We start from the raw sequence: 9,464 nt of genomic DNA, 5'->3' as shown, positions 1-9,464 counted from the left end.
GGATTGGCTTGTATCTTGTGGACAGACTTCTCCTGAGGCCAGATCACACGTACTTCCTATGATGGCAGGGAGAACATAAATGTTGCCCACTGCGTGACTGTTGTACTTCATTGACAGTGACTGACACTGTCTGTGGCTACTCAACCCAGTTGAACTATTTGTATTTTCTTACTATAACTGATTTCCCTGATCAGCTGCTTTACTGAGGAATGTTTTCTTGCAATGACTGTGATATTTGGTTGTCTTACCTCCCTTATTTTAGTTTAGTTTATTCATTTGATCATAAAGAAAACAAGCACACATAAAAGCCATACATGCACATGAGTAAAATCATTGAGGATGACACAATAAAGTCTGGGATTTATATCAATTGTGGTCATCTTGAGGCAAGATGGCGAGGCAGGATCAAACATGTTTGAACACAGTATGGAGTGAGATGTTCTTTGTTTTTATGTTTTATATCTATCTCATCATTGCATTTACACAGAAGACAAAATGTTTTTAACTTTATTTTTAAAGCTGCCCAGAGAGGACGTAATTTTTATGGGCAGAGGCAACTCATTCCACGCTGATGCTCCAGTATACAAGTACCTTTCCTAGCATTACTCCTGAACCTGTATAAGCACACATTAGCAACACCTGATCTGGTGCTGTGATTTTGTGCATCCCTAACATTGGGAAAGTAATCAGTTAGATATCTGGGTGCAGAACCATAAATTCTCCTGTAAACCAAACCCAGTCTTATCTGGGACACCCTAACCTCAACATGCAGTAAATTGAGTTTCTGAAAGCAGCTCCTGCCTTTGTGACTATGTGGACTCACCTTCAATACTACCCTGATCAGCTTATTTTGGATACCTGGAGTTTCCCCCTCAGAAGCTTCAATAAGCCCCCAAACCAGGAAGCGTAGTCAAAATGGCATTGAATGAGAGCAGTGGCACACACTCAAAGATTCCTTATCAAGCAGCTTGGACATTCTAGACAAAAACTTGTTTCTGGTATAAACCTTCCTTAGCACTTTAGTGACCATGTTCACACCCCCCAAGCAGAAGTAAATTAAAAGAGTTAAATTCATTGGCAACCTCTGCTTTGTCATATACCATCTCCGCCCTGATGCTCAGTCCAATACTGTTTTAGTTTGTTTTTCGTAGTAGTACTACAGCCTAGTTCCTTGAATGATTTCCAAAGCTTTTTAATGGTAATTTTTGTTCTCAATGATTTTATCAGCAAAGTAACCTCTTAGCTTCATCCATCCTGCTCTGTGCTTCATTTCTGTGAAGTTTACAGTGCATTTGGAAAGTATTCAGACCCCTTAAACTTTTCCACATTGTGTTACGTTACGGACTTCTAAAATGGATTAAATGTAAAAAAAAAAAAATAAATTAAACTCATCAAGCAACACACAATTCCCCGTACAGACAAAGTGAAAACAGGTTTTTAGAAATGTTTGCAAATTTATTACAAATGAAAATAGATAGCTTATTTACATAAGTATTCAGACCCTTTGCTATGAAACTCTAAATTGAGCTCAGATGCATCCTGTTTCCATTGATCATCCTTGAGATGTTTCAACAACTTGATTAAAGTCCGCCTGTGCTGAATTCAATTGATTGGACATGATTTGGAAAGGCACACTCCTGTTTATAGAAGGTCCCACAGTTGACAGTGCATGTCAGAGCAAAAACCAAATCATGAGGTCAAAGGAATGGTCCGTAGAGCTCCAAAACAGGATTGTGTCGAGGCAGAGATTTGGGGAAGGGTACCAAAACATTTCTTCAGCATTGAAGGTCCCCAAGAACACAGTGACCTCCATCATTCTTAAATGGAAGACGTTTGGAACTAACAACACTGTTCCTAGAGCTGGCCGACCGACCAAACTGAGCAATCAGGGGAAAAGGGCCTTGGTCAGGGAGGTGAAGATGGGAGAACCTCCTCTGTGGAGATGGGAGAACCTTATAGAAGGAGAACTGTCTCTGCAGCACTACACCAATCAGGCCTTTATGGTAGAGTGGCCAGACAGAAGCCACTCCTCAGTAAACGTCACATGACAGCCCGCTTGGAGTTTGCCAAAAGGCACCTAAAGGACTCCCAGACCATGAGAAACAAGATTCTCTGGTCTGATGAAACCAAGATTGAACGGAGCAAAGTACAGAAAGATCCTTGATGAAACCCTGTTCCAGAGCGCTCATGACCTCAGACTGGGGAGAAGGTTCAACTTCCAACAGGAAGTTCCAACGACTCTAAGCACACAGCCAGGACAACATAGGAGTGGCTTCAGGATAAGTCTCTGAATTTCCTTGAGTGGACCAGCCAAAGCCCATACATGAACCCGATCAAACATCTTTGGAGAGACCTGAACATAGCTGCGCAGCAACTCTCCCCATCCAACCTGACTGAGCTTGAGAGGATCTGCAAAGAAGAATGCGAGAAACTCCCCAAATACAGGTGTGCCAAGCTTGTAGCATCATACCCAAGAAGACTCAAGGCTGTAATCGCTGCCAAAGGTGCTTCAACAAAGTACTGAGTAAAGGATCTGATTACTTATATAAATGGAAATTTATTTAATTTTATACATTTGAAAACATTTCTAAAACCAGTTTTTGCTTAGTCATTATAGGGTATTGTGTGTAGATTGATGAGGAAAAAACTTTTATCAATTTTAGGATAAGGCAGTAACGTAACAAAATGTGGAAAAGTGAAGGAGTCTGAATACTTTCCGAATGCAGGAGAAAATCAGGCTGCTCTTGAGTGTTCTTACACCTCTTAAAACCTTTTTTGGGATAGGGGGCAGCATTTTCACTTTTAGATGAAAAGCGTGCCCAGAGTGAACTGCCTCCTACTCTGTCCCAGATGCTAATATATGCATATTATTATTAGTATTGGATAGAAAACACTCTGAAGTTTCTAAAACGGTTTGAATGATGTCTGTGAGTATAACAGAACTCATATTGTAGGCGAAAACCTGAGAAAAATCCAACCAGGAAGTGGGACATCTGAGGTTTGTAGTTTTTCAAAGCTTTACCCATTGAGTACCCACCGAGTACCCATTGAGATATGGATGAGGTTGCACTTCCTAGGGCTTCCACTATATGTCAACTGTCTTTTGAAAGCTGAATGAGGATTCTACTATAAAGGAGGGGCTCATGAGACCTGTTTGAGGCAGTGGTCTGGCATATGATGCGGTCTCATGATGCGCGCTCCCGACAGAGTTGCCTCTCATTCCAGTGCCTTTTCTGAAGACGAAGGAATTCTCCGGTTGGAACATTATTGATGTTTTATGTTAATAACATCCTAATGATTGATTCCATACATCGATTGATGTGTTTCTAAAGGACTGTAACGGGACTTTTTGAGTTTTTGTCTGGATGAAATGCTCGCGCCTCATGAAGATGGATTACTGGGCTGAACACGCTAACAACAAGTGGCTATTTGGACATACATGATGGAACTTCATGGAACAAATCAGTCATTTATTGTCAAACTGGGAGTGCCTTCTGGTGAAGATCATCAAAGGTAAGTGAATATTTATGGTGTTGTTTTCTAACTTTGTTGATTCCAAAATGGCGGCTATTCCTCTGGCTCTTTTGGGTTCTGAGCGCCGTTCTCAGATTATGCTTTTTCTGTAAAAAAAAAAAATAATAATCTTACACAGGTTGCATTAAGGAGAAGTCTATCTTTAATTATGTGAATAACACTAGTATCTTTAATCAATGTTTTATTATGAGTATTTCTGCTAAAATCACCGGATGTTTTGGAATCAAAACATTACTGCGCGTAAGGCGCCAATGTAAACTAAGGTTTTTGGATATAAATATGCACATTATCGAACAAAACATACATATATTGTGTAACATGATGTCCTATGAGTGTCATCTGATGAAGATCATCAAAGGTTAGTGATTCATTTTCTCAGTATTTCTGCTTTTTGTGACTCCTATCTTTGACTGGAAAAATGGCTGTGTGTTTTTACGACTTGGAGGCGATCTAACATAATCATATGTTGTGCTTTAGCTGTAAAACATTTTTGAAATCGGACAAGATGGGTAGATTAACAAGATGTTTCTTTCATTTGCTGTATTGGGTTTGTTAATGTGTGAAAGTTACATATTTCAAAAAATATTTTTGAATTTAGTGCGCTGCCTTTTCAGCGGATTGTTTTCAAGGTGTAAGTAATCTTTTAATGTATGATAATGTAATCCCATGTTTTGTTCTAGATGAACTCCACCAGAATAAGGTCAGTTTTGACAAATGCCAGAAGGGCTGGTAGTCCTGTCTAAATTGTGGGGTTTGCACAGCATGATCATGACTTGGCTGATAATAGGGGCCTCGAGAAGCCGGTGTGGGGGCCTCAAGGGGATCAAATGGGCTGGTGACTGTTAGAAATGCACGTGTCTATCTGTAGTGTATGGAAAGAGTTTTGTAGAATCACAGTATTTTGGTGTCAAGATATTCTCTCTGTAATGATTTAAACAGTTCAGCTTTGGGAGAGATTAAGTTACTGCCATGTCTGTTTCATCACTGCTGAAATCTCTTCTCCTCCTGTTGCACTGCTGGATGTGATAGGCGATAACACACATTATTGCCTCATAATTGAGAATGATACTGTAAGATGATGCTGTAGGTGTTATTTCTGTTATTCATATGAAGATTAGGTGAATGGAATCCAGCCCACAGTGTATTCTTCTTAATGAAATGTTATCTGCATAAACATTACTGGCGGACTAAATTATGATATATGTCCAATTTAAGTGTTCATTTTGTGTATGCAAAGTTTGTAGAAGTCAGTTTTCCTGGTTGTTTTTGCACCTCTCCCATGCATCTGTGAGGTAACATCAGGTGTGCAAAAGTGTATTTCTTAATTATTTGTGAATTTGAGCTTTCCGACTGAGAAATTTGTGAAAACGCTTAAACACACACATTGTAATGATCAGGATTGTTTTGACTGCACAGGTGTCATAGCACAGAATAGTTGCTTGGACTTTAGAGGTTGTTTGAACGATTTACCTATTCCCAAGAACAGTTCAAGTGAAATAATTATAGCTATCTTTTATCCAAGATTTTGTTATTTTGCACTCTCCCATTTCAAATTCCATGATGTATGCTGGTCTTGAGCAATTGTAACTATTCACTCTATGATATTGTGATATTGATATTGTGACACTGTGTACTCATTTGATTTCACAGTCAAATCAGGTATTTACAGTCTTGATAAACAAGCCCCACAGGTGATCATTGTTTAAATCTTGTGTTTTTCCAAGGGGTTCTTTTCTCAAATGAAGCACAACAGCTTCTAAACAGAACAGAACCTTGGAAAAGGCCCGTGTCAGCTCTGCCCCCTTCCTCTCTTTCTCTCACTCCCTCAATCTCCATCTCTCTCCCGGGGGTCTGTAAGCTGGTTTGAGGGCACGCTTTGTTTTACTGGAAACTCTAGAAACCTGGCTCTAACTGCCGTCTTTGTCTTTGCCTCTGTTGGCTGTTGGAGCTCTAGTTGCCCTCAACTGGAAAGTTCATGCTCATTCTACAGTGGGGCAAAAAAAATATTTAGTCAGCCACCAATTGTGCAAGTTCTCCCACTTCAAAAGATGAGAGAGACCTGTAATTTTCATCTTAGGTACACTTCAACTATGACAGACAAAATGAAAAAAAAAATCCAGAAAATCACATAGTAGGATTTTTTATGAATGTATTTGCAAATAAATTCCTACCCTCACCACCTGGGGGCGGCCCGTCAGGAAGTCCATGATCCAGTTGCAGAGGGAGGTGTTTAGTCCCAGGATCCTGAGCTTAGTGTTGAGCTTTGAGGGTACTATGGTGTTGAACACTGAGCTGTAGTCAATGAATAGCATTCTCACTTAAGTGTTCCTTTTGTCCAGGTGGGAAAGGGCAGTAAAGGAGTGCAATAGAAATTGCATCATCTGTTTGGGCGGTATGCAAGTTGGAGTGGGTTTCTGGGATAATGCTGTTGATGTGAGCCATTAACAACCTTTCAAAGCACTTCATGGCTACGGACGTGAGTGCTACGGGTCTGTAGTCATTTAGACAGGTTGAAGGTTGTGTTCTTGGGCACAGGGACTATGATGGTCTGCTTGAAACCTGTTGGTATTTCAGACTCTATCAGGGACATGTTGAAAATGTCAGTGAAGACATCTGCCAGTTGGTCAGCACATGCCCGGAGCACATGTCCTGGTAATCCGTCTGGCCCGCAGCCTTGTGTATGTTGACCTGTTTAAAGGGCTTACTCACGTTTGCTACGGAGAGCGTGATCACACAGTCGCCTGGAACAGCTGATGATCTCATGCATGCCTCAGGGCTGCTTGCCTCGAAGCGAGCATAGAAGTGATTTAGCTGGTCTGGTAGGCTTGTGTCACTGGGCCACTCGCGGCTGTGCTTCCCTTTGTAGTCTGTAATAGTTTGCAAGCCCTGCCACAAGACGAGCGTCGGAGCCAGCGTAGTACGATTCAATCTTAGCCCTGTATTGACGCTTTGCCTGTTTGATGGTTCGTTGCAGGGCATAGCAGGATTTCTTGTAAGCTTCCGGGTTAGAGTCCCGCACCTTAAAAAGCGGCAGCTCTACCCTTTAGCTCAGTGCGAATGTTGCCTGTAATCCATGGCTTCTGGTTGGGGTATGTACGTACAGTCACTGTGGGGACGACGTCCTCGATGCACTTATTGATAAAGCCAGTGACTGATGTGGTGTACTTCTCAATGCCATCGGAAGAATCCCGGAACATATTCCCATCTGTGATAGCAACACAGTCCTGTAGTTTAGCATCTGCTTCATCTGACCACTTTTTTTATAGACCGAGTCACTGGTGCTTCCTGCTTTAATTTTAGCTTGTAAGCCGGAATCAGGAGGATAGAGTTGTGGTCTAAGTTACCAAATGGAGGGCGAGGTAGAGCTTTGTACGCGTCTCTATGTGGGGAGTACAGGTGATCTAGAATTCTTTTCCCGTCTGGTTGATGATGACTTGATCATTTGAATGTGCTGTGTAGTGCTAAGGCAACAACAAAGACGTGCACCCCTTTGAGTTCCCAGGATCAGGACTGAGAACCGCTGCTCTTCATTGGAAACTCTTAATCTGCATACACGCTTTCATAGCTCTCTGTATCTGAGGACAGAAAACCTCACAAGAAATAGACTTCATTATATTCTCTCTGTCACATGGATGACGCTGGAGAGACGAAGCAGGTACGGGGAGCCAAACATTTAATAAGGAACGGACATGGAACGAGACAGTAACAGCGTCAGCATACAAGAAAACAAAGAAAAAACTATCAATGTATCAGTAGGGAATAGAGCAGGGAAACTGACAAATGTAGGGGAGGTATTAACCAGATAAGTGAGTACAGAGTCCAATATCGCTGAAGCGTGTGACGAGGGAAGGCAGATGTGAGTAATTGATGCCAGGAATGCATGATGCAGGGCAGCCTGGCGCCCTGTTAAAAATATCATGTGTCCAGCCTAGTAGCTGATCATATGTAATTAACTTAGCTAGCTATCTATACAGTATGTAAATTAGCTAGCTACGTAAGTAGCTCATTTGAGTTCAAATGCACTGTGGCTAGTTCCTGTAGCTAATAATTAATCTGTCAAGACTTCTGCCGAAGTTGGTGCCTCTCCTTGTTCGGGCAGCGTTCTGCGGTTGTCGTCACCGGCTTTCCAGCTGCCACACATCTACGTTTCTTTTTCTATTAGTTTTGTCTTGATTGTACACACCTGGTTCCCATTACATTTGAATTATTTTCCCTATATAACCCTCTGGTTCCCAATATGTTTTGTGCGTGATTGTTCCTTGTTGAGTGTTATTAGACAGCTGTGTTATGGTGTTTTCCCTGCGTGGAAATTTATGGTTGTTTCTTTTCGAGTAAAGTATGTTATTTTACTCAGTTCTGTGTCCTGCGCCTGATACTATCCTCACCGCTGCACACTGACACTTGACAGAATCACGCAACAACTAATATGGTGTCAGCAGGTGCACCCAGTCCTCCGGTACCAGTGGAGGAAGGCGTCCAGCAGCACGTGACGATGCTCCAACATCTGGCACAGCCATGGATTGCGTGCTGCTCACCATGGAGTGATGGGAGAGAGGGGGTTATCCCACACCCCCATCAACTTCACCCGAGCAACACCACAACCCACACCGCTGTCCACTCCTCCGTCAAATGGACCCAGTGGGATTCGGCTCTCGCTCCCGAGAGCATATGATGGGACGGCTGCCGGGTACCAGGGGTTCCTGCTACCTGGTGACCGTCCACCCGGCTCCCTCGGGATACAAGAGCGTGTCCGCCCTCATCCCCTCTCTGTCGGGGGAAGTGCTTGAGTGGGCCAAAGCTGAATGGGGAAGTATAGACGCAGCGTTGGTCCGCTATGAGGATTTCACCCGCCGCTTCCGGACGGTCTTCGATCATCCCCCTGAGGGGAAAGCGGCGGGGGAACGCTTGTTCCATCTCAGACAGAGGATGAGGTGCGCACAGGAATTCGCACTGGACTTCAGAACCCTGGCTTCCAGCGTGGGATGGAATGAGAGGGCCCTGATCGACCATTACCGGTGTAGTCTAAGTGAGGACGTTCATCGGGAGCTGGCCTGCAGGGTCACCACCCTTACCCTCGACCAGCTGGTGGATTTATCCATCCGGCTGGATAACCTGTTGGCCACCCGCGGACGTCCGGATCGGGGTCCGTCCATTCCATGGAGGGTCATGAGGAGAGAATTAGTCTCTTTCTGATCGATTTTCCTGTGGTGTTGGGGCTTCCCTGGTTGGCCTATCATGACCCCACTATTTTGTGGCAACAGAAGGCCCTCAAGGGATGGTCACATCAGTGTTCAGGGAGGTGTATAGGTGTTTCCATAGGTTAAACTACGGTGGAGAGTCCAAACCAGGTCTCCATCATGCACATCCCCCTGAATATGCCGATTTGGCTCCACCTTCTGTAAAAGAAAGGCGACTCAACTACCACCCCATCGACGGGGGGGATTGTGCGATAAATCTCCTGGTAGACGCAGGACTTCCCAGGAGTCATCTGTATCCTCTGTCACAGGAGGAGACGGTGACTATGGAAACATATGTCACCGAATCTCTGGGACAGGGATACATTCGGCCTTCCACTTCACCTGCCTCCTCTAGTTTCTTTTTTTGTGAAGAAGAAGGATGGAAGGACGCCCGTGCATTGACTACAGGGGTTTAAATCAGATCACAGTGAAGTATAGTTACCCGCTGCCTCTCATAGCCAGTGTGACCGAGTCATTGCATGGGGCGTGCTTCTTCACCAAATTGGTTCTCAGGAGTGCATACAACCTGTTGCATATCCAGGAGGGGGATGAGTGGAAGACGGCATTTAGTACCACCTCTGAGCACCATAAGTACCTCTTCATGCCTTACGGGTTGATGAATTCTCCACCCATCTTCCAATCCTTTCCAGATGAGATTTTCAGGGACCTGCACTGGAAGTTGTGTATATAGAT

The sequence above is a fragment of the Oncorhynchus tshawytscha genome, linkage group LG04 (genome assembly GCF_018296145.1).
Source record: "Oncorhynchus tshawytscha isolate Ot180627B linkage group LG04, Otsh_v2.0, whole genome shotgun sequence".
In the NCBI taxonomy this organism is placed as follows: domain Eukaryota; kingdom Metazoa; phylum Chordata; class Actinopteri; order Salmoniformes; family Salmonidae; genus Oncorhynchus; species Oncorhynchus tshawytscha.
This window is presented reverse-complemented; position numbering follows the sequence as displayed.